Raw genomic sequence first — 26,342 nt, 5'->3', positions numbered from 1 at the left:
AAATTATCATAGAATTGTTTGTGTTAGAAGGGACCTTCAGAGATCATCTAGCCCAATTCCTAAATAAGTCATTGCTGGAGACACAATGTGCATCTTCCCACTGGTGAGCCTGCAGCCAGCTGTGGGTAGCCAGGCCTAGAGACCTGATGGCCAAAGCTCTGCAGGCTGCTGCCAGCCCTTTGACCACTGTCACATCCCCAGCAAAGCAGATGAGGAGCCCCTTTTTTCCCAGCTCAGCCTCGTTGTGAGCAAGTGTCTGCCTGTCCTGAGAGCTTTGGATAATATGAGCTGTGGAAAGGAACTGCTAAATCTTTCTGAGGGCAAAAAACAATATTTGTTTCTTTTGTGGTCTTTTAGAGAAGGAGTACATTAGATATGCTGTGCTGTCTACATATGATTGCCCTCATCCCTGAGAGAGTGGTGGTCACACAGAAAAAATCTCTGACTGTGTAAAGAAGAATATTTCCAAAACAATGAATAATAGAACCCATTTGGAAATTATATTGAATTAAAACATTTCAAGAAGGTGTTAAAGCAGTGTGGCTTTGGGCAAGGGTGCAGCAGCAGCAGATAAGAGGTATCTGGGTAAATGGCAAAAGTACAAGGAATATTCTTCCATACAATACTGAACTATGTCTATTTAATGAATGTTTCAAGTACTAAACTACTGTGCACACTTTCTTATCACTTGTGCCAACAAGATTTTTATTCTACTGATTAATCTAATTTTGAACCAAAAAGTCCATTCTTGATTCACTACTTTTATTATTTTACATGAATTAGAGCTGTGAAATTGCAGTTCTGGTTTTTAATGAAATTAAATATTCTATTCTCAAATGAATAGTTTTTACAGGTTTATGCTGATGTAATTTAGACTGAATCCCGTGTTTATAGAAGCTCAGTGCATTTAGGCTTGTATCAGACATTGAAATGTATTCTTTCTCTAGTTCTTGGTTTCAGTATCTTGCCTTCAAGTCAATTAGTGGTGGGTGGGCACTGGACTGAATACACACCAAGGAGACCCTGATACAGAAAAGCTTCAGGATCCAGTTAAGCTTGTGCCTGCTTTTTTGAGTGCAGAAAATGTGTAGCAAGGTGTTTCACCAAACTGGACCCCAAATAAACTTTTAAAGCAATGAGGTAAAACACAGACAAATAAGAGTTGGTGAGAAGGAATTCTACTCTTCTTTTCTATAGAGTTTATGGGGGCAGAGGTTACATATGATCCAAGAGTTCCCCAGGTGGGAGGAAGGGGATCAGAGGGGGCACTGGTGTCGCCAGCCCTAAGCTGAGCTGCGTGAGGACAAAGCCTGGCTCTCACCCACTGCTGGAGCCAGGGAACTGCACAAACTGGGGCTCTGTGCAAACTGGGGGGCCGGGCAGTGGAAACGAGGGGGTGCTTGGCATCTCAGACCCATGGCCAGTCTCCTTCTGCTGTGGGAGCCAGCAGCTCTCCTTCTGCATCTGCTGGAGGGTTCCTGGGAGAGGAGCACTGGGCACAGCGTGGAGCGAGGGCTGCTGCTCTGAGCCAAGGGGATGGCAGTGCAAGGTAGGCCTGAGCATAGCTGAACATTTTCACTCCTTCTGTGTTCTCATTTGAAAGTGTGGGTTTTACAAGGGTTATTTTCCCTTCCCAGAAAGTACCCTAATTCGAGGGACTCTCCTGTCCCAGTAAAAAAAAAAAAACAGAATGACCCATAGGATAAAACTCTTGACCTTAAATGGATATGTTCTTTGCTGAATAGACTGTTGATGAATTTTAGTTTTCATTTTCCGTCCTGCTCTGAATAATGTCCACGTTTCTGGCATTTCTAGATATTTTTCCCACCTGTCCTCTTTGAGGGCAGAAAGAGACTTGAGGGCAGGAAAACTCTGGAGCTAGAGTTTTGAGGGGAGGCCAAATATTACGGGAAGACACAGCAGGCTTGTATGAAAGTGCTTCAGCTTAACACACCTGAACTTTTCCACTGCATCACAGGACACCAGCTGATTAGCAGAGCTGGCACATGATACAGAAATAATTTCTGATCTCCTAGACCTGGCACCCATTTCTGGCCATGGTATAGTGGGAAAAATGTTAATGGCAAAATGGGAACATATAAGAATGAAAATGTTACAATCGTTTTCTACAGTGTATCCTAAAGAAATAGTCCTTAATTAAAAATGCCTTTAATAGGTAAAAATTTATTTGAAGCTGAATTGAGATCCCCAGAATAGTAAAATGTGCTGTCAAAATTACAAATAAAAAGTGTTACTTTATAGACTAATGGATTTGTTTGCTGGCTTTGAATGCTCTGCTTAACGCAGTCCCTTTAGTGAGAATTTCCTGATAGTCATTCAACTTCCTGGCGACATTTTTTGTTGTTGTTTTTCTTCTTTTAAATAAATCAACAGTCAGGATACTGTCCCCATCCTGTGGAACAAAGCTGAATGCTCTGGGTTTGTCTCTGGGCTGTTTACACGAATGACTTCAGAGGAAATGTTCTCATACTGGCATTGATGGAACCACAAAGGTTCATTGAGATCAGTCTGAAAAGTGGACACTGTGAAGCCTCCTCCAGCTGTCCCCTTGGCACCATTAGGAAGAGTACTTCCTTACTGCCAGGGAAGTTCTGGGAGATGGAATCAAAGGAAGGCTGGATTTACCTTTGCTTTGTGAATACAATTCCTTAAAAGTCCCCCTGAGAAGGTCCAACCACTGAAATCTCTAAACCAGGCTGCCCACCCCAGGTGATGTGTGTGCCCTTTGGCTGCATTAAGCCTGCCCAACAAATGGGATTGCAAAGAAGCAGGAGGATTGCTGGATCAAGCTGTAGCACAGACTGTGCACAGGCTTCAGACACAAAGATAAGCAAGGCAAGCACTGGGCTCAGCACAAAAGTGTTTCCAAGTTGCTCTGACTTTACCTTGTATGTAATGAAGCTCTTGTTGCTACACGTATCCAGATGTTTAATTTTATTCTGCAGGTTGCCTTTTTGGAAAATCTAATCCCCGTTGAGTTATATGCAGTTTGCAATGTGCAGAGGTTCACAAGGTATAAATCAGGGATGAATTCACCTTCCTTTCCTTATAGAAATACTGAGTCTAATCCCCTTTTCCCCATTCAGACCTTATTCAAATGGAAAACAACAAGGACTGGTAATGAGAGTGCTGCAGGTAACAATACCTGAGCTACACCAGCACTGCAGTTGAGGAAGCAGCAGCATTTACTTTGTGGCTCTGAGGGCAGCCAGGGCCACACTCTTCCCACACCATCACCACCTTTGCACCTCCTGTATCATCTCTGGGTCTTGTTGCCTCTTCTGAGGCCATGGAGATGCCCTTGCCATCTTTGAAAATTGTATATATCTTCTGTACAGCAGTGTTCTGATTAATAGAGGAAGGCTTGATTAACAGAAGAAAGTTGTGTGCACTGGGAAGATGGGAGCATTTTGCAGCCAAGTCAGCTGATGTGGGCACAGGGAATGAGGTAACTTGCATCTTTTATGCCTTTCTGTTTGATGTTTTTGCAACAGTGCTTTTCTGGTTCTCCAAGTGCTTGGAGTGTTTGTCACAGTCCCAGGGCAGAGAAATGAGGCTTCTGAATGCAGATTCTGCAAAAATTGCATGTGGGGCAGCCAGAAAGCCATTGCCACCCAGACCCATGGAGCATTCCCTGCAGAGAAGTACTAGCTGCAGGTGTGTGACTATAGCAGAAGAAAAAGCTTTGCCCCTGAGCTCAGAGGTCCCTAATCATTGGGTTCTGCTGTGTTTCAATGTTTCTAGAAATAATACTGCTGCTATTTTAACTTTGCAAAGCCCATCACGGTGCCAGAATCTGGAAAGAGGTAAACATCATTTCCCTCACCTCTGGGATCCATGAGGAACCCCCAAAAACTGGCCCAATGAATGTGCTTTGAGAGTGTACAGACTTGAGGTTCAAAGGTTTCCTTTGAGCTGCCAGCCATCACATTAAAGGAGGATAGGATAAAACAAGCAGACAGCCAGAGACAGGGATTTTCATTCAGTCTGAGATACTGCAGCATGGCACAGCACACCAAGGTGAGCTCATCAGACATACTCATCTTGGCAAAATACAGTTTCCTAGTAAAGCAGATATTTTTCTTAAAGTACATGACCCACTCAGATTTTCCTTTGAAGAAGGAAATTTGGGAACTCAGAGTCAGGCTGGCCCAGTGCCTGCACCAATGGCAGAGCTCCTGCCACACTCTGCAGGTGGCTCTGGGCTAAGGGAGGATTTGCAAAGCCAAGACTTTCCTCAGCTTACATTAAGCCTCCCACGGTATCTCCCTATACTGCAGTTGAAAATCCTATTCTTGAGAAGAACTTATTGATTTGGCAGAGGATTAGAAGGTGAGGAAGCATACCTATGTCCTGACTCACCCACACAGCAGAAATCTTGCATTTCCTGTGAGACTTGCTATCACAGTCAATGCAATTGACATTTTAGCAACTGAAGACTCCTCAAGAGCTTTCAATGTCTTTTTGACACTCTGATGTAATACTGCCCTCCAAACAAGCACAGCTTGAAGCATCTACAGCTCATAAATCTCTGGTGTGAGAATTATTAGTTAGGAGACCTTCTAGAGAACCAAATGTCCAGGAAGATGCCTGGTGTATTTTTCATTTGAATGAAACCAAGAACAATTTTATCTTCTACATAACTGGAATACCCCAAATGTTTCAGTCTGGCAGCAGAGCACATATGGCAGAGACATTTAATGTCAGTACAGATTTAATGCTATGTTCAGATTTCAGATTTGAACTTCTGATACCTTATGTTTCAGTGATATTTTCTCCCAGGCAAACTAGAGGCCCATGTCTACCATCTGGAAAACCCTAAGTGTCTGCCAAGTATAACATGGATGAGAAAATAATTGGTTGCCAAGAGAAATTGGGAAGTAAATTCAGCAAATCCAGCAAGATTCTTGAGAGACTTGTTCCCTCACTGACTGGCTCTGTAACACACTGAACAGTGGCTGGGGTGGAAATGTGGAAGCTCCAGCACTTATATTGGTGCACTTGGAGTGGGACAATGTGGCTTGAAGTCACAGTCTGATCATCTTGGCTAGTGATGTTCTGCCTTTTATTGGGATTTCTTGTACCACCTAAGCAAAGAGAAGCCAAATAAGCCGTCAGACATCTCATATAAGGGTCTTCAGGCATTAGAACAGAGATCTCTGTTGTATTTTTTTGCAAGATTGTTATTTTTCTAGATGAAATAGTGCATGAGACTTTCAATGTCAAAGTGTTTGTGAAACAAGTTTGTACTTTATGTTTCATATCATAAAAGTTATTAAGGAGAAGAGTCGTGTTAGTCCTTCTTGTCTCTCTACCTCAGAAAGGAATTCCAGGGTTGGTTGTTGTATTTCCTGGGGAGAGGAGTGTTGCAGGGGAGAGATCAGTGAAAATTGCAGCAATCTTAGGAAAAGTCATTTTGTGTATCTGGCACATGGAACGAACCAGACTTTCCCAATTAGGACCGGGGGTGAGACAAGCGATTCCTCTTTCTCACAGATAGCTGCAGCCCCAGTTCATGAATCAGCCGTCACTCAGACAGGCTCCAGCGAGGATTGCTGATAGCATCGCGGCCGGAGCTGCTGCTGCCCCGCACGGGCTGCCCGCAGCAAACCCGCCCCGCTCCGCGCCCCGCGCAGCGAAGGGTGAGCTGGGGCCACCTCCGAACTGCGGAACAAAGGCACCTTAATGTCTCTACAGGACAGAGTCAGGAGCCCCCCCAGCCTATATGAAAGGCTGGCATAATTAAAACCAAACAGAAACCGTCTGAATTTCTTGTTAAGGACACTTACCAGAATAATTTTTACCCCTGAGTAGCCTAGAAAGCTTTTAATGTTTACAGATGTTGTTAGGAGGGTTTAAGCAAAGGCTTTCCTGATTAGCGCCAAGGGGCCAAATTCAGAGCTGGTGTAAATGGAAGTGTGGGATTCTGTGGCTGTGGCTGACCCAAAAATGTGGCTTGTTGTGATGCTTTTATTTGATCATCTTTTCCAGCGCCACTCTTTGTCACCGAAGTAGAGGGATAAAGAAAACGGAAAAAAAAAAAAAAAACCAAACAAACAACAAATTGGAAATCTGTTTCCTTATTTAAATATTAGCTTTCTGGGTTTTTTTCAGTCCTCAGAATTGGACAAACTCACAAAATATTTATCTTCATTTTCTTTTGGAGGAAAAAAATTGCAGGACACCCCAACACTTCTCATGTGGTATTAAGGGATTTGATTCAGTTAACTCATGTGGTATTCATGGGTAAACATAGATAAACATTCAGCCTCCAAAATTACTAAATTTCTTTATAAGTAGGAACAAATTTATATCAAACACTATTTTCTCTGTTGCCAATCCACAAATAAATTCAAATACCCCTCTAAGTGAATAGCATTTTCAGTATTACATTGTATGTGAAATGTAAGTGTCAAGAGCAGTCACAGTTAAGCAGTAATTTAAAGCAGTTAAATAAACTACACACTTTGTTCAAGGAAAATTTGATCCATCAATCGAGAATGTATGAATGTCATTAACTCAAGAGAATTCATATTATAACTCATTTTTTTCTCTGCATTTTTAGTATGAGGAAACAGTTTGAATTGAAAATAAAAATTCTGTGTGTGTCTATGTATACATGCCTGCATATGACTGAGTGTGTATATGCAAATATACCTAGCTTTTTATATTAAGGTTTTTAGTTGCATGTCTTCAATTGATGAAACTGATAAAATTATAGTAATTGAAGAAAATTATAAAATAAGAAGAAGAAGAAGAAGAAGAAGAAAAAGAAGAAAGAAAAACAAGAAGAAGAAGAAGAAAAGGAAAAATAAGAAAAAATAATATCAGTTTGCCAGAAAAACCAATTGTGTATGAACTTCCTTTCAGAAGTTATATCTGAAAATCCCCTTCAAATATAAACCAAAGTGCTGCTTTTAACCTCTACATCAAAATTACTTGAGTTCAGACAAGCCCCAAAAATCCTTCCACAACTAAAACACTGTTCTTAAGAGATAAGGACACGGATGAAACAGACCCTTGTGACTAGAAAAAATCCTGACGCTGCAAAAGAAATACCAAGGCTCTTGCAGAAAATGAAATTCAAGGCAAAGCCAAAGTATGGTTGTCAACATAGATCATTTCCCAGTAACAAGGTTCAGTGCCATTGCTATTATATGCTGCTGAAGCCAATGTCATCCCTTAAATATTTATAGTGCACGGAGGAGAGTTGTTGTAGGCCAGATAAAAATTAAATTTTAGGGAAGAGGTGCAATTATGCCTTTTGCAAGCCTTTTGCAATGCCTGTGCTGGTGCCTTGTGAATGCATCAAGGGTTTGGTGCTAGCCCAGTGCAGAGTGGTGCCAATCAGGAGTATCTAGTTTAAATAAAAGGGCTGATGCCAGCCCCTGGTCCCTGTGCTGTGCTCCAGGTGGCATGGAAAGGCACTTCCAAAAACCCCAACTCATCATTGCCTAGTGGCACATGCCCCCCTGACAGAGCTGTACATATCCTCTGGGGAAGGACACCCGGCAGCTGCACCTTGGCCCAGGCTGCACGGGGCCATCCATGCTCCCATGGGGATCCAACCCCCTGCCCAGGCAGGGCTGCTCTCCTGCAAGCACAGGATCCATGGGCCCCCTGTGCCTTCAGCTCAGTTAAAACCTTCTTCAAAGCCTGGGCAGAGGCTTCAGGACGTCTCATCAGATGCAGGTTGTAGTCTGGCTGACTTCAAAGAACCACTGGAAATGGCATGACATGGCAACTATTTTTAGGCTGCTGTCAGGTGTGCTGTGATGCTACCCAGCCAGCTTCAATGCAAGTGAGACCTGCTACTGTCTGTTTCCAGGCGTGATGACACATTTAGAGATGCTGGTGTCATGAGATTAAAACGATGGAAAAGAGAGAGAAAAGCAGGCCTATGTGAAGGAAGAAGCTTTCTCTTACCAGAAGTGGTACATGGCTTATTACCCTCGAGGTTTTCCTCAGAGAACCTAACCAATGTCCTCAGGACCGATTCAGCTGACTCATCCCTCAGCTGGAAGCAGGATGGTGGTGAGGCACTCTGAAATCTGAGTCCTCAGAAAAGTTGCATAGCTAAGATGTTTTCACCCAGCTGACATGGCCCTAGAAGCAATGGACAGCCTATCCCTGCCCCTTCTATCCAGGTGGCTGTGTCCAATGCAAGATCTTTGTGGCCAATTGTGATACTAGTCCTTGCCAAAGGGACACACCTATTCCTTGCTTAGACAGACACAAATGCTCCTGTTGGTGCCCCAAGGACAAGCTGTGCCCCACGGTGTCTGCCCACAACCATTGCTGGGCATAGTGGGAAAAATATTCCCATAGCGTGTGGAAGACTCCTTAAAGTGGCCACAGTGATACATTTCATTATAAAACAGAAATTAAAGGAAGAGTTTAGAGTTCATAAATAGTCCAATTAACCTAAATCCTTTATTTTGCCTTAGTTGCAAGAAGCTCTGGATTCTTAGCTACTTTTTCTTGCCAAATGAAATCTTTCTTTCTGCTTCATTACTGACCCAGCAAAGTTAAGTGGTGTCATTTTTATTGAAAAAACATGGTCAACTGTGTTACAAACTGAGAAGCAGTAATGTAATTTGCTACTGCTCTGCTTCAAGCGCTAAGAGGGAGCACAAACAAGTTTAGCTGAAAAATGAAGACAGCCAAAAGTTATGTTTCTGTTCTGTATTGAGTGGGTTTTGGAGATGAAAGAGAGAGAGCACTGTATTTTGAAACCAAAAAAGGCTTATAAATACAAACCAAAATCTGCCTACTGTGAAACATTTAGTTAGTACTTTCCTGAATCTGTTGTTGTGCTGGCTCTGTCATGGGGCCGATCTTTTCATTTTGTTTATATTTTCCTAATGCAAATTGTGACTTCTACCCTGGGAACATGACAAAGTCTTTCTTCACAAATGCAAAGAAGACAGGAAACTCAGGGTTCCCACAAAGGAGCTTTGACTCTGACTAGATGTGATAATTTTGTTAGCAGGATCCCAGACATCAGAGCATGGAACAGTGAGCCAGACTAATAAGCTACAGGGGCTCCTGTCCACCCTTGGAAACCATCTCATCTGAGCAGGGTCCAGTCGGTGCTTTGTCATCGTGGGCCAAGCTGTGCAGCTTTTCCTTGCTTGGTGTGAGTTTCACAGAAGCAGATACAGGATCTTCACCTTTGTTCCAGCTCCGAGAGCTCCAGAACAGGGCTCCTGCCCATTTGTCTCCAGCTGATACCAAGAGATCCATCAGCTTGTGTAACTGGCTGCTCGGCCCCCCGATCCCTGCTGTGCACGTGGACGAGCGCAGACACCCTGTGCTGGCCGTGGCCAGCTGGGACACCAGCAGCAGGCATGCCAGCAGCACCACCCAAAGCAAAGCAGAGAAAAAAGCCACTCAGAGCAAACCGTGGGCATATTCACCCGGCTTCTTGGGAGGGTTTGGGATCCAACAGAGCTTTGTGCTCTCCTGTGCCCTGACCTGTGTTTATCTGCTCTGTGTAGCAATGGTGGCAGCCACCACAGTTGGACAAAGCCTTCAGTCATTCCAAAGAGCACATTTCCTTGTGATGTTACCACTGTCCTTTGGTCTGGATCCCTGTTTTAAATAAGGCCTTCAGACCCCAGAGTTGTACCTCCCGCCTGCCCTCACCGTGCTGACTTCCAGCCCTTAATCTCTCATTATTGCTGACAGGTGGTGCTACAAAGGAGCAAGCTGAGGCTGTGGATGACCACTGAGTACCAGAAAAAAACACACTGAGATAATACGTGTTGTAATGAAGGAATTTCTGGGATTTATGGTTAGCATGTTGTGGGCTGAGCCCTTCTAAACCAAGGAAAGGAAAACATATCCAAGGCCAAGTAGTCAAGGCTGGATACACTGTGATATGGGGCCTGCCAATGGTTCAGCTTATCTTTTAGCATGTGATAGATATATGCAATGTTTGCACAAAAATGTTTAGAATTACCTTCTCCACAGCCGCCTCCTTGATGCATCTGAGACAAGCCTATGCATTCACAGGTAATAACTTTACCAACTGGGTCAAACAAACCAGGAGTTTGGAAATTTTCTTTAGGAACAAATTGCCCTCCATCTAGAGTCAGATTGGGCCAAAATAGAAGTAAAATCTGAATTAGAAGTCAGTGGGCCCATTAGTTGCCCATTTTGTCAGTCAGAAAACTCATCTCTAAGTTTTAAACCTTTGCTTCGCGCCTCCATTTCACTATGAATGGAAATGTGTAAATTGCTCCAGAACATGCAAAACTATTAAGTATTTTTTTTTAAGTCCGATCATTAGACAAATGAAATAGAAAGGTTGGTGGAATGGGACCTAATTACTTATGTCTATCATACATGGGAGAATTTAAATGAAAAAGTAAATTGCTGAAATGAAAAACAAAGTAAACCTTTGTTCAGTATTAGAAATGGGCAGCTGGGACCCAATTATACAATGTGAGTTTTGAGTAAGCGAATCCTGCAGGAATAAATGCTGTGCAAAAATAAATCTGCTACATAGAAAGTAATATATGAGTTAGAACATAAAGGATCTGGACTTCTAACAAAAAGGTTATTTAGAGACTAATACCAATGTTGGCTGTCATTCAAAGCCAACTCATTGAAAAGAAAATAATAGATTAATAACATGAAACATTACTGAGCAGATGATGCCAGTAGGACTGGGAACAAGGAAATATCACAGGTCTCGTCTCCTGCAGGAGGGCTCTGATGCCCATTGTGAGCTGCCGGAGTTCAGATTCCACATGAGGCTGGGGTCTGAAATGCCCTCCTTACCCCATCTGTGTTGGGAGCTGAGGTGAGACAGTGCCAGGCTGAGCAATGGAGGAGCAGCTGGTACCAGTACAGTACCTGGCTTCAGGGAGCTGAAGCTGGAGCTGCCCAGACCAGGCTGAACTTCCCAGCGCTCACCCTGGGTCCAGTACAGTGCACAGCAGTTCCTGCCCAGCTGGAACTTCCTTCTTCCTCTCCTGAAAACCAAAACCTGGGAGTGGGAGACACTGGCAGAGACTGGCATCTTAGACAGCATTGAGCCTCTGACATGCTTTCTGCATGGGGAGAGAAAGAAAGAGAGAAAGAAAGAGAGAAAGAGAGAAAGAGAGAAAGAGAGAAAGAGAGAAAGAGAGAAAGAGAGAAAGAGAGAAAGAGAGAAAGAGAGAAAGAAAGAAAGAAAGAAAGAAAGAAAGAAAGAAAGAAAGAAAGAAAGAAAGAAAGAAAGAGAGAAAGAGAGAGAGAGAAAGAGAGAGAGAAAGAGAGAGAGAAAGAGAGAAAGAAAGAGAGAAAGAGAGAAAGAGAGAAAGAGAGAAAGAGAGAAAGAGAGAAAGAGAGAAAGAGAGAAAGAGAGAAAGAGAGAAAGAGAGAAAGAAAGAAAGAAAGAAAGAAAGAAAGAAAGAAAGAAAGAAAGAAAGAAAGAAAGAAAGAAAGAAAGAAAGAAAGAAAGAAAGAAAGAAAGAAAGAAAGAAAGAAAGAAAGAAAGAAAGAAAGAAAGAAAGAAAGAAAGAAAAAGAGAAAAGGATATATTTTGTCAGTTTGTTCCCAGGCTCTTAAGTCATGGGGTTAGGGCTGCGGTACTAGGCAGCCGACATTTCTGCAGCAGCAAAGATGAAAGTCAGACAAAATAATCCAAAGAAGTGCTTAACTGTGACTATTAAGTCCCAAAGGATTTATCAGAGTTTACTTTCCTCTGACTTTTAGGAGAGACTTCAACTAAAGTCCATTAAGCAAATTAAAAAGCAGAAGGAAAATAAACACAGATTAATGGAGCTAGGAATTTTATGAAGAAAAGGAATGAGACAGACCTTGTGACAAAGCTCCTGGCCTGCTATTCAGGTTTTAAGGCCTCCAGACCTTATAAATGGAGGAGATTATTCCCTTCACGTTGCCCTGCTGGTAGTCATAAAAGAGAGTTAATAGAATTTTTTTTTCCCCACTGAGAAGTCCTGTAGAAACTCAAGTAATAATATAATCCATAATGTTTCAGTTCAGTGCGTGACATGCAGCTATTTGTTCCTTTGTTTCCAGGCAAGGGAATCAGGCTGTAAATCTTGTAGTGACACAGATACTGTACTGGCTCTGTGTCATTTTATCTCCTGCTGAAACTAAAGCCCATCTGAGCAGCTTCCCACACAATTAGGGATTTGCCTGTCTGAATAACTAGGCAGGATTTTTATATTTATTACCTCAATATGATGATTAATATTTAATCCACAGGAGATATTACCAGTATGTTTGAAAACCTCATTTTGCTTGCTAAAAAGTACTTTGAGAACAACAAGATGAGCAAATAATATAATCATGGAGCCTTGTTATTATCTTTAGATAGTTTACATTAAAACAAATGGTCCCATAAAGGGGAAGTTTCTTTTGTTGCTCCTCTTCTAAATGATTTTCTCATTCTCATAAAGTTTTTTAGTGTTCATGGCTGAAAACAAAGAGATAGCAGAATGGTTAAGCAAGAGTAAATTAACTTCCATCATGCTCTGTGGACAGGCCCTCATTTGGCTGTGTGGTGATACCAGCCCTTGGGGAAAGTGTGGCTTTCATTGGCTCAACTGGAGATGCAACACATCAGGAGCAAGCCCTGACCACTCTGGGATGTACAGGAAAGCTCTTTGGAGTCTCACCACAAACCTGAGAAAAATGGGCATGTTCCTACTTCTTTTTATTCCCTTGACCTTCTTGCTAATTGTCTTTGCAACGTCTAACTCAGTACCAATGTGTAATTAATCTCTTGCCTCTGCTCATCAGCTGGTCTGTGTGACAGTTCTTGGTTTGACACTTATTCACAGGCAACTCCCTGTAGAAATGAAAACATTTTGAACACAAATTTACTTGAGTTTATCCATGGGAGGCATTGGAATTTGTTCTGATATTATTCTAAGTGAGAAAGTGATACTTGTCTCTATAAATATCCTGTAATAGGACCATAAAATATAAAATATACCCCTATTTTAGCTGTTTGTTAAGGTGCTAATTTGAAGCCTTCTCTCAGACAAGCCTCCTGGACATGGAGGGTGTGACTCACTGTGTGTGCAGGTGATTGTGTAAAAGGCAAAGGGTGCACACAACCAGGGCTAAGGGTTAGTGAGTTTAGGTGTGCCTTCCCAACAGCAATGGGTTCAGTGCACATCACAGCCTCTGCTCTAAGGCTGACCGGCACCAGGGGAAGAGGCTGAGACGTCTGAGCAGCTAAAGCACGCAGCCCTTCCCTTGGTGGGTCACATTTGTCAGCTCTCCAGTTCCCATGGAACCCCTGACCTCTCACTAATGATATCAGAAAGCTGCCAAATGGCAGTGCCTGAAGCTCTGTGCTCTCCATGTCTGCACTGATAAAACCTGTTTGTGGCCCGGGCTGTCCAGCACAGCCCCTGTGTACGTGCGTGCCCCTGGGCACACCCCGACAGAAGCAGGAGCATCCCGGGGTCACCAGAGCCAGCCGTGCCACTCCCTGCTGGGGAGCTGGCCCTGGATGTCTGACTCTGCTTTACTCTCTCCTCACACCTCCTTTTACCTTTTGCCCTGGGGAAAAGGGCAAAAGTTGCTCCAGTGTGGGGAGCAGGAGCCCTGCAGGAGTAGATTCTCCCGTGCTGACTGGAGTTCAGTCAGTGAGAGCCAGCTCACGCGCTCCAGGAAGAGAGGCTGGAAGGTACAGGGGTCTGTCTGCCCACACCCTCTCCTTATGGGCCAGAGCTGTCCCCATGGATGGCAGCTGTGGCACAGTCTGAATGCCTTCTGCTCCCATCCAGCCTTTTTTTTATGAGAGCACTGTCAGAGAGTGGCATCTCTCTGTGAGAGCATGGCATCTTCCAGCTCAGCAGCCAGTTGTGTACTGCCTGTACAGCCACAGCCCTTCTGGTAACTGCTGCAGGATGGCTTGCAGGGGTACCACAGCACCTGAGCCCCCTTCCAGGGGTACCACAGCCCTGCTCCTCCAGAGCCAGCCTCAGCAACAGAGGCAGCAGCCCAAGTCCTCCTGCTCTACGTAACTTCACCCCCTGGCTGTGGGGAGCATTCAGAGTCAAACCTGGGCAGCTCAGTGTCTGTGCCCACAGAAAGGTAGGGCTGATGGATGGCTGGGTCCACTTCCTCTTTCAGTCCATGCAGGGTGAAGGTAGCCCCTGACTCCTGAGCCTGGGGAGTGAGGCATCATGGCCATTGCCAGAGACACTTCTCCCAGGCCCCATCACTGCCCACAAATATTCTCTGGAGTTTCACCTTGAACCTCTAGACCAGCTGCTTTCCCTTGCCCGATATCCATCCTTTCCTCTCCTGGGATACTCATGAAACCAGGGCTTTCTGGGTGTTTTGAATGTGGTTGAAGATAAGCGGTCCTGATTTGGGTGGGTTGTGATGTGGTGAGATGCATGCTGCTTTTTGTGGACTAAGTAGTTGGGAGAGCGATCACTCAAGGCTATACTACTGCCAGGCACATCCAACTCTTGGCTTGGGGTCTGTCATCAGTGTGGAGCTCCCAGGCAGGTTTGGGAAGGGTTTTGTTGTGTCTGACCAGTAGACAGCCTGCTATAAGACAAAACTGAATGTCTGGAGGGTGCTGGCAATGGACCTCCCATCATGTGCCAACCAAACCCTCATTTTCTGGATAGACAGAAAATCTTTTTTTTTTTTTTTTTTCCAGAGCAGAACATGCAGAAAAGGATTGAAATATCAAAAGTAGAGATGGGTCTGCCTCTCATTTTCTCCCCTCCATCCATCCCTCTGATGTGTGATTAGAGAAGCAAGGACGCCAGCATTTACAGGAAAACATCCATCTATGGTTGTTGCTGGCCAGGCAGAAGCAGATGAGGGTGCCTGCCTGGCACCATTAAAGCCCATGAAGCTGAAGGCAGCCTTGCAGTGGGGAGAAAGAGAAGCATCCAGCCCCACAACAATGCCTGAAGCTGCTCCAGGGAATTCTGCTCCAGGCTGGTGTCATCCTCAGGGGCTGTGCTTCTCTCCATGCACATCTGCTGCTGAGTGGCACAGCTAGAGACATTACCTGTGTCAAAAGGGTTGTGAGAAGCCCACAAGGACTGAATACCTGGTGAGAGGCTTTGGGGATGGTTCCTTTGGCAGGGCTCACCCGTGCTCCGGAGGGGACACGGCTGCTCTTCGCTGGGCTGTCACACAAAGGCAGCACAGCCACTCTGGAGAACAGGAACCACAACTGCAGGGCTTTGCAAATGGGTGGGAATGAGCAGACTGATTTTCACTGCTTCAGTCTTTGCAAAACATCTCACAGGAGAGACTAGGGAGGAAGGTAGAGAGTAAAACTGTTACACATAAATAGGTCAGGTGAAAAATAAATGTCCAGCAAACAGCACATCAGCTAGTAGGTTGAAGATTTCTGTCTGTCTTAGGCTTTCAAAGTCCTTCAAAGAGCTCCTTTCCAAACTTTTTTCAGTTTCTCATCTTAGCTAGAAGCACCTTGGATGGAAGCAATTCTTCCCAGAACATCACACTATTAACCAATGAAATGCCCTGATGAATCTGCATAACAGAACTTGTTTGTTTCAGACCTGAACCACGCCTGGGACTCTGGGCTGCGGTAACCTAGGAAGACAGGGAAGGCACGGTGAATAACAAGCTGACAAAAAGAAATGGGGTGAGAAGACAATTCCAATGATCATGTAAACATGTGGTTGTCTGAAGTCCTGAGGCATTTTGTGCAAGGACAGTGCCATTATCCACTGAAACCTGAACATGTTCCAAGCTGAGGGACAAGATTCTGCATTTAGATTCCCCCTCCCCACCACTGCAGTTGCACTCATCGGGTTTGTCCTGTGGCAGGACTGCTGGAGCCTGGCTCACTGTAGGAGCAGCCGTGTTGCTGTGCTGAGGTGATGTAAGTAATTTGTCAGCACACATGGGCAGCGGGCTCAGGGCCCCCGTGGTGAGCACTGCACAGACCCCTGAACACTCTGCACACTCTGCACACTGTTCAGTGCTGCTGTCCCAGCAAAGCAGCACCCTGCAGAGGCAGGAGCTGCCTTTCAATTCATCCTTCCTGGCCAGAGCTTAGAGAGAGCCCCAAGGGACATGGCTGCTGTCACTGACATCCAGGGAGTGTTGGAGGGTCTGCAAGTCCTTCTCCAGAACTAGTGACAGCAAGTCTCTCATTGGGAGTGGGCCCCTATAAAGAACAGCCTGCTTGTATTGGGTATGAAATATATCAGCATATACCTGAAAAGTGTCTTTTTGCCTCTCCTGTCCTCAGGAAAGGCTGGACAATGCACTGCAAAGGAGACCTGTCTGAGCAGGGTCTGACTGGCCTGGGGAAAGTCCTGGCTCTGCTGTGCTGGCAGGAGCTGCCTCTGCTGCAAGGGGAGAGCTTCCCCCTCCCTGCACGGTGCTCCTCAGTCAGTGTTTGCAATCCCAAAGCATTCCACGAGGTCTAAAATAACTTTAACGATGTTGTTTGAGGTTTTTTAATGAACTTGATTTTCCATTTTCACATGTGATTCAGGGTTCAGCTTCAAAAGATTTTCCCCAGGGTCTCTCTTGTGTGTGTTGGAATGGGGCATGGGGGTGAGGGTCAGGAGCTGGGTAGATAGCAATGCCCTTGGACACAGCCAATTTATCTGGAATTTTCAAAGACACTGAAAAAGGGAAGACCTCAAGAACTGATTAAAATCTGCAAGCTTTCCAATACCTCATATTTATGTATTTGTAATAAAAACACAACAAAACACAGCCCAGAATCTTGTCATGTCAACCTTATATTTGCTCAGTAGTGTAAGCTATCCCTGTGGGAGTTTAAGGTGCTACACAAAATTTTTCTCCTCTGTGGAAATGCCACAGTGCCATGGAAGATGTGTGGTGTGGAAATGCCTGCAATTCACATCTCGGAAGATTCAAGGCAGGGACAGAGAGGGTTACAGAGAGAAAGGATGGTGGAAGTGTCTGTCACCACAGATGAGCATTAGCTCTGTCTGTTGTTTTCTTCGAATGTTTGGAAAAGTACAAAATTACAAAGGAGTATTTTTTGATTATGCTGCGGTGGCTATTCTTATGTTTAAGAGGAGAAAAAAGAAAAAAAAATCAGAGCAACATATTTGTTGTCAGTAGATGGGGTCTGAATCAAAATTTTACTTTCTAACACTGCTGACATTTGAAATCCAAGACTGAGTGTAGAGATGTATGCCAAGAACAGACGTTTTAAATCTTCACCAGAAGCATTTCATTCAGATTAAAATGCCAGTTCCTAACAGAAAATGTACTTTAATCTTTGTGAGATTCTATTTGTTCCTGTTCTAAGGAAAATCTAGGGCAATTTCTATACAATACAAGGAATTAAGTCCAAAATTTTCCTCTGTGACATAGTTGCAGATTTTGTGTGCATTCTGGAGAGGGTGGATATCCCAAATAGTTGAATGGTAGCTGGAGTCTTGCAGCAAGTATGGAAATATGAGGGAGCTGTGTTCACTTCTAGATATGATTAGCCATGTCCCCTAAAAGCTCTGGTAAGATCTTCAGCAAAATATACAGTTGACTCACAGCAGAGCTCTGACTTCACAGGGCAGCTGCCTTATGTGAGGTGTGGCAGAGAGCCTGTCTCTTCCTTTTCTCTTAGGGCAAAAACCTAAGTGTCCAGTTTAACTTTTATTTGGAAACAGAGTAGGGAACTTCCTTTCAACCGCATCCATCTGCAATCCCAAAGAAGGCATGAAGTATGTTTCCTTTGTTTTCTTGATGAAAGCAGTTTTTCCATTTATTTTCTATGTGGCAGTGTTGCAGAGGAAATTTGATAATCCTTATGAAAAAGCACTATATCCCAGCCTGCAGCCCCTCTGGTTGCACGAGGACTGCAGGTGATCTGTCACACTGTCACGTTTGAGTGCTGTAAGTGCTTGAGGACCTTGCCAGCACTGAGGGCAGCAGGGATCATGAGATCATCTATAGGCACATTTCAGAGGAACAAGAAATCTCCTACCAAGATAGATACAAATTAAATAGAGGGTCTGATCCTGTTTCCCCTTGAATTTAAAGGAAGTGTTACCACTGGTTTTAACAGCAAACAGGACTGACCTTGTAGTGAATGTCATCAAACAGCTCTGGACTGCTTGAGAAAATTTCAATACTTCCATTATACGCCCAATCTTTTAAACTGGACATAAACATACCCTTGGCAGAAATCTCAAGTTACAAGTAAATTAGGAGATTTGTTTTTAACATTTTTTCCAGTCACAAAGAAAAGAGAAAGAAAGGATTCTTCTGGGATGTTTTTAAGTTACCGCTGCTATGCAACAGCACTGATCATCTTTGCACTACCCCACCTTAAAAAATTCATTCATTCATTCTCAGAGGTAAAAACCCCGCTAAAATAATTTAATTAATTGATGCTGCAATTACTATTTTTAGCTGCAAGGAGGGTAAGTGGCACCAGGGTTTCAGCCAATGAAGAAACTGCTGCTAGCACAGGAATGGTCACTTGGCTGATGTGTGGCTTGTGGTTCACGAGAGCTTGGGAGCCATCAGACCGTGGCTCACCCCACTGGGAGCAGGGGCTGCTGGTGTCCAGAGCTGCCAGCTGATGCCAGGGCTGGCAGGAAGGTAGCTGGAGCTGTTGAAATCAGTGTTATGTACCACCTCAAAACCCAGCTGTGTGTCCAGCCAGCCATCCCTACAGTGTAGCTGTAATTTTCTGAAAAGCTGTTTGAGATCAAATTATTTGTATATCTGCTACAGGTATTTAAAAGTGTTGGCATGACATCCATGAGGTGAGAGAGGAGACGTGGTCCTCTGCTCCATGATTTCCAGCCCCACATTCCCAAGTCCAGTGAACAAAGCTGGGATGCCAGATCCATCTGCACAGTGAAAGCAGGAGATACCCCTGCCAATACCTCCTTGCCTAAGGTACCACTGTAAACCCAGTTTCTCTGTTTATTTTGCTACTTGCAAAATGCCATCACCTTTATCCAACCAGAGTATGTTGCCATATTTTTGGATCCTGCAGGTTACATTTATTAGAAGAAGAAACTGAAAATTAATATAGTTATTTCATCCCCCTTTCTTTACAGACTTACAAAGAGTGCATTGGGCACTTACAGGGATGGCTCATGCTACCAGGGACAATTATTATTTGCTCACAATTCAAAAAGAAATTTCTTATGGCGCCCTCCCAAATTGTTCCTTGTGTCAAAGTCACTCTGTGTGGTCCGGCATGCCAGCTGCCAGCCTGTCCCTTCTCTGCATCTGCTCCTGGGCTCCCTTTTACCCAGCCAACACACACCCACCATCACTGCTCCCCTGTGTGTGCAGGGCAGGCTCAAGTATTTGCCATCAGCTGCAGAGCAGCTCCTCTCCGGGCTGTGCTCCCTTGCCTGCTGGAGTCCTGCTGTTACAGCTACTGATCCTGGAGCTTACATAAAGAAACACAATAATTTATACACAGATCCCGAGGGAGAGACTGGCAGCTTCATTGTAATTTAATCTAAACCGGGATAAAACAGTAAATATTGTGTTTTCATAAGGATGAAAAGGGTGAATAAAGCAGAAGATGCTGAGGAAAGAAACACCTGTGTAATTCACAAGGAGGGGAAATACTGAAAAAGAACAAAGTTTTACAGTTTGACCATCTTCACTGAAAAACAAATTGTTACAGAGATTGGGGAATCTGTTTAATCCTTTCAAAGAGTTTGATCTCCAAACCATCACCCGTGTTCATGACCTATGCTCCTGGATCAATAATGCTAAACCTGGTCCCATGAACTCAGCTGTGTGTGGAGCCAGTCTAGCACAAAATTAGCATTTCTGTTCAGCACTGCTATCTGTGAGACTAAGATATCTCCCTGGGGCTGGGAGTTCAGCCTGGTGGTCTGATCAAAAAGATCAAGAAATGATGTGATTACAAAGCATAAATATCATCATGTGCAGAGATTCTAGGCACAGGAGAGCTCTTTATTGCAGGGGAGAAAAGCATAACAAGAACCAAAAGCTGAGGCTTAATTCCAGGAAAATTCAACTGAGAAATTTGTTTTAAGCTTCTAATCAGTGTCAGAAGATTAACAACCAGAATAAAAAAGCAGAAGAAATGGTGGCTTCTCCAGCTCCTGACATCTTTCAACAGAGTCCAGATGCTTTTCTGGGTCTGCAGTGGTGGGAGCCAACTCCTGGGGCTCTGCTAAAGTGGACATGGGTGAAACCCTGCAGTCAGGGGTCACCAATGGCAACTTGCTCCCCCTCAGGCCGGATCAGGATCAGATTTTACCCTGACCTGGATTGGTTTTGCAACATTCACTATGCCATTCTGGAGGAGACAGCTTGCCATCACCAGCTCTGGTCTCCAGCTAATTGTGCCATCCTCAGTACGTGCTGCATGTCCTGGCTCCATGAGCAGGGCTGGGTGTCATTGCACGGCACAGGCCTGTCACTGTGCCTCTTACTGCACTCCGTGATCCCTGTAGGCACTCTCCATGGAGTCAGGATATGGGAAGGCCATCCTGGACGCCTAACAGCTCGGATGAGGGAAGTCTCAAGAGCCCCATGGTTCAATTTTTAAATCTAACTTGCATGGCAGTGGGAAGTATCCTTCATGTTTTAGATCCCAGACATTGTAGTTGGATTTCCAAGCTTATTAGAGAGTGGGAAGTGTGTGTTTACTGCAAAAGACATTGAACCTGGCCTTCATTTCCTGGGTATCAGTGCCTTGCTGAAAATGTAGACTTTCTAATAGTAAGAGGTGTGCCACCATGTGGATCTTTAAAGGTATTTGAAAGCCACATTTGGCCTTCGGTGAGGAAAAGATGATCTAATGGACTCCTCTTGGCCTGATGTCTATGAATCCTTTCACAGTTTCCCAGGACACTCAGTGTGTGTGCTCACTGCTCCTGCAGCAGCAGTGGGCAGGGGCTGTGGTTCCTGCAGGGATCTTCACCCCTGTCTTGCAGCCCATCCCTCTCTCCTCCCCAGGGGCTGATTCCCACTGGCTGGACCGTGTCCTGGCTGCCTCCAGCTGAGACCTCCCTGGGCTAGTGCAACTGAGGCTGCTGCAAATCCCATCATGAAAATTACTTCAGATTTGTGCCAAGTTCATTTCTCCCTCAAGGTCAGGGGACACATTTTATCCTGAACTCCTTCTTTCCACATGCCCCTCTTTTTTAAACTGTTCTGGACTGATGTCATACATGCTGGTATTAGCTAGAGGAGTAATCTTTGTGGAAACTTTGAACAAAATCCCCTCCACATATTTCAAATGGGAGAGTGGTAAAATAGACTTTGATAATCGTTAAAAGTATAATCAGTTCTTTTGGCAATGCCACAAGAATGATGTTGAAAAATTAGCAGTAATAGAGCTTTTGGCAGGGGGTGGTGGGGGAGTTGTACTGTGCTTGGTTGAAGGAATTAAAAAAATAACCACATGAGATCTACTGTGTCCTGGGATCTGCTCTAACCTTTAAGATGAAGAAATTCAACTCATAAGCAGCATTGCTGTATAGTTTTACTAGATTTCACATAAGATAGCAGCGCTGCCATGACTGTTTGGATCATTTTCATGAAGGAGTTTGTAAATGAAATAATAATCAAACACACTTCTACAAGAATGACCAAACCACAAAAAAAAAATTAAAAATTAAAAATCTTGAGCATCAACCTCATTCTCTGAATCCCTTAATGTTAGGCTACAAGAAAATACATACAGACAAGAATAAACAGAATTTATGGGTGAGCTTGTCAGAAAACCTGGATGTTTTTTTGCTCTCATCTGTACTGTCTATGCTGGTACCACGTGCTAACCAGATCCCTTTGTAAACATACTGACCTTGCAGTGCACAGTGGTACTAGTTAAGCAACAGTCCTGTGGAAGACAAAACTAGCCTCATTCATATAATTCACAATTTTCTTCTTTAAAGCAGCAAAATATAATGTGGACAAAGAAGAAAAAATCAGAATGTTTGTGCCATAATTGAAGTCCACAATTAAAATAAAAAAGCAAAGGGCAAAATGTGATGCTGTTGCAGCACATCCTAGCAACAGTGGACATGGCACTGTCAATTTTATGGCTGAATCCATAACAACCAATTGTTTGTTGGAAGCACTATTGTAGAGAGCTTAAAATGTTCTGGTAATGCCTTCATATTAATGTTTTCTGACTATTAGAAATGTCATTGTGCTGCTCCATGTTGGCAATATTTTTTCTTTAAGTTCCACTACTATGGGTTTTGCTTGTGTTTTACTAAAGAACAGTATAACACAGACCCTCAGGGGGGAATTCCATTCCCCTTATTAAAAAATTGTGGCTATTTTATTTTCCTTATCTCTGCCATCCATTTCCTTTTGATTCTCAATGCATTGCTGCAAATCACTAAGACATTTCCTTGTCTGCTTTACTTTGGACCCTTTTAATGAAAGCTCCTACATAATCAAAGTCACAAGATTCATTTGATGAAGTGAACTGGTTTTGCTGAAGGGTCAGAGTTGGAGATTTAGCATTTCATAAAAGCAAAAGATCTAAAGGCAGGAGAAATGGACAACAGTTTTTACAAGATATCAGATAAACATCCAGCAAGAGAGAATGAAATTCAGCTCTTACAAAGCAGAACAGCTCAGTGTGATCTCTTTTAACTACAACCAGGTGATTGGAGCCAGCCTGCCTGCAGAAAAGTGAACCTCTCTTCCTTTGCCTCAGTAGTCTGTTTTCTGTGGCATGATGTCATGGCCAGGAGGTACTTTGTGCTCACCAATGCAGGGCTGACAAGAAGTGGTGTAACATAAGAGAGAGAAAAACATGAGAGCAAAAGCATTCCCTTGTTCCCTGGCTTGTAGATACTACTTGGGCTGCTGCTCAGCAGGCAGCAGTAGCTCAGACTCTGAACCTGAGAAACAATCATTGACTGTGTGCTGTCCTTCAAAGCACGAAGCTTGAATAGCCAAAGTTTCTCAAGAAATAATATTTTCTGGTAAATATCTGTGTAAAGTACATTTTTTTCTGACATTGCCAATGCAAATTATTTCAATATTATCAAAACAAAGGCTTGTTTGGTTAGTCCCCTTGTAGTGTTGCTGTTGCTGTTTGGACCTACCATTCAGGTTCCTCATGTCCTCAGCTCTCATCTGAGGGCCAGACTCCTCACCAGGGTGCACATCAGCACGTGAGCCATGACCAAAGAGCTCCCAGGAAGATCCCCCTTGGAGGGGCTACAAGAGTGCTGGAAGAGGTCTTCAGGAAGTGGCTTCAGCCACCTCAGCATCAAGCAGGCTCAAGGCACACATCCCACTACAGGTTCAACATGCTGAAAAGTCTTTTTCTTGAGAAGACTGAAATGAAATGGTTTGGGTTATATCCCTCCCAAATTCAAAGTGCTCACAGAACCACCTTTTTGGCCCTAAGATCTCAGATGCTGTAAAGGGCACAGTGCCTGCCTCTCAAGAAGAGGTAGCTCAGGGAGCAGGAGGCAAACAGTGGGGTCATCAATGTCAGTCTTTCATGTTAATTACAGTGTACTTTTAGGCAGAGTTAAACATTCAGAGTGGGGTTCAGCTCACCTTAAGTAGGTACCTTTTGTCTGCCAGCTGTAGGATGCACAGAGCTCCTTGTAGTTAATTTAGTGCATAAAGACAGGCGCCAAGAGTCAGTGGACACCAGGAAGTTTCCTGATATGGCTTCCCAGTGTGGTGTCCAGCTGCAGGTCTGTTTGTACAGTCTCCATAGGTCCTGCACAGTACCACCCAGACAGTGCAGATACCTCAATACCCTCGATCATCTCTGATGGCACTAGCTGGTCATATTTGGGCAACTGACCCAAACTCTCTTAGCCGCAATGGCTGATTCTCCATTGCCTGTAATAAGAGTTTAGATATCTAGTGTTCAGACATCTACATTTAACTGCCTCCATGTGGGTGGCTAAATCCTACACTGAATTAAAGGGTCACTCTATCAGGAAAAATACCGTCAGTAGCAGAAATTTGAAAGAATACTTGCAAATTCAAGAGTGAATGTCCTTACCCCCAGGCAAAAGTCTGTTCCTGGGTATTGCTTAGTTTTTTTGTCCCCCTAATGACATCTTTGATTCTGCTGTGGGTTTTTTCCTACAAGCTATAGAGAAGAGGGTTTTAGTAAGTGTTTGAACCTCATGGTGCTCTGAGTGGCTTAATCAGTTCCCTGTTGAGCATGCCATGCCCTTCAAAACAACCATGCAGGATTGTGAGAGGCGTTCATCTGGCATGAAATTAATGAATCTGAAGCCAAGTTCTCCAAAAGTAGGTAGTTCCCTTCAAACATACCTTTGAGTCTTCATCATTCTTACCATAATTTCTGAAGTTTGGACTTCTCAAAATTTGCCATGACTAACTTACATTTACTCTAATAAGTGCATAAGTCAAGAAATTGCAGTTTTCTCCTCCACGACAGATGGAGGATGTAAAGCAGTGAATGAGCTGCTAACTTCTCATTACATGCAATGATGTCATTATGTGGAAAAAATAGCACAACAGGAATGCCTGAAGCAAGATCTTTAGTCACTATGATCCAAGGTCTCAACTACTGACTCAAATTGAAACATTTAGGATGAAATTCAGTGCCTTAATACCAGCAACTCTGACACTAGTACACTGTATGGGCTTGTCATTCTCCTTGTTTCTTTAATGTACTTAAACTGTGTTGAGGTAATGGTTGGGAACTTCAGAGCTGCTTTAATCCAATTGTAACCTTGGCAAATTTTTACATTTTAACAGATCCTCCAGTAACATGCTCCAAAACACCACAGGATACTGATAAATTTTGTAGGGCCTGCCTTAGGTGAAACTATACTCAGACAGGTAGTTAATGGGATTTTTTTTCTTGTTTGGAATCACACACATTTTGGCACACACCGAAGTTCTTCCCTGACAAAGCTACAATAGTGTAAATTCTGCAAACTCATGACAACTAGGAAGAAGTCTGAGCACACTTAGACATCATATAACTTCAGCTTGGCTGTGCTGGCTTCACTCCATTGTGGGGAAAGAACTGGAGAGCAAGGATGTTAGATGGAACCAAGGCTGTCTGTACTCTGAGTGACAGCGCAAGGATGAGCCCAGCTCCACACAGCAAACCACCCTGACTGCTGGAACATTTGTCTTCCTTCTTCTTTTTTATCTGTGCTCTCTTGAGGCTTTATGAGAGGCAGAAGTTGTGGATGTCTGGGTCTCTCGAAGGAGCTGCTGGGACAGCTCAGGTAAATAAAATCCCTAAACTAGTTAATATCCCACAGGGTGAAACACAATCCTCTCCTGCTCTAAGCTACTCTCTATCCTTAGACTGTCTCACTTTCTCCCAGGAGGAAGAGCTACTGTAGTCCTCGGGACTGAGGCCAGCACTCTCAAGTCGTTCCAGCAGAGAGAGAGAGAAAAATGGAGCCACTGCCTAAGCACAATAAAACACAGCACCAAGGGAACAGGAACAGATTTGCTGCAATATAATCTCTTTGGTGGGAACAGCTTGGGATGCTGCCTCCATGGCAGCAGGGGTCTTCATAGCTGATGGACTCCATCTTTTTCTCAGGGAAGCTTGTCTGGGTGTGTGTTGCTGGTCCTGAAGGGTGGCCAGCCCCTGTGCGGACAGCAAGGACTGCCACCACATCCAACAGCCTCCTGGGTCCTTTGCAGTTGAGCAGCAGAGAAATATTCACTTCTTGTCACAAAGGGTTCAGGCAGGGCATGACATGGAGAATGTACAGACCCTCTGTGCTTCTCCCCGACTCCTGTTTGGGCAGGGGAACCTGAGGATGGGGTATGAGTGCTCTTTATGGAGTCACTTGCAGACACAAGACACTCTGATTCTGGAAGGAGCTGCCTTTCCTTTGCAGGCTTGCATGGCCAGGAGTTCTGGGCACTTCGCTTACACAGGAGTCAAAGTCTGGGAAGGGATATGGAGGTGTGTGACCCAGGGCACCAAGCCTTGTCCTGCAAGAGAGCTCTGTAACTGGGGTAGTACCCTCACAGCTATGACAGCTGCTTTCCTCATTGCACCACACACTATTCACACCATTAAAAAAGCCCAGAAATGGCTAAAATAGAGGAACATTTCTCACCAGTACAACATATTCTTGAGAACAGGAGATAGGCCAATAACAGGTGGCTCTTCAGCACTTTCCCCCTTTACCTTTCCTTCACACATATGCAACATTTATTGTTACAAAGGGAGAAACCACAGAGATCTCTCTCTGCCACAGAAAGACCATATATGAATTCAAGTCTAAATTCACAGAGTAATCAGAATTCCTTTTCAGAGCAGTATCTTGTTATTGGCTAAAATAAACAGTGTAGTTACTACCAGGGGAACTGACAGATCCCAGGAGAGTAGATAATGAAAAATTAAATAGTTATCTGGGTGG

Source organism: Taeniopygia guttata, chromosome 2, assembly GCF_048771995.1.
Source record: "Taeniopygia guttata chromosome 2, bTaeGut7.mat, whole genome shotgun sequence".
NCBI classification, from domain to species: domain Eukaryota; kingdom Metazoa; phylum Chordata; class Aves; order Passeriformes; family Estrildidae; genus Taeniopygia; species Taeniopygia guttata.
The sequence above is the reverse complement of the archived record's forward strand: the minus strand, read 5'-3'. Positions refer to the sequence as shown.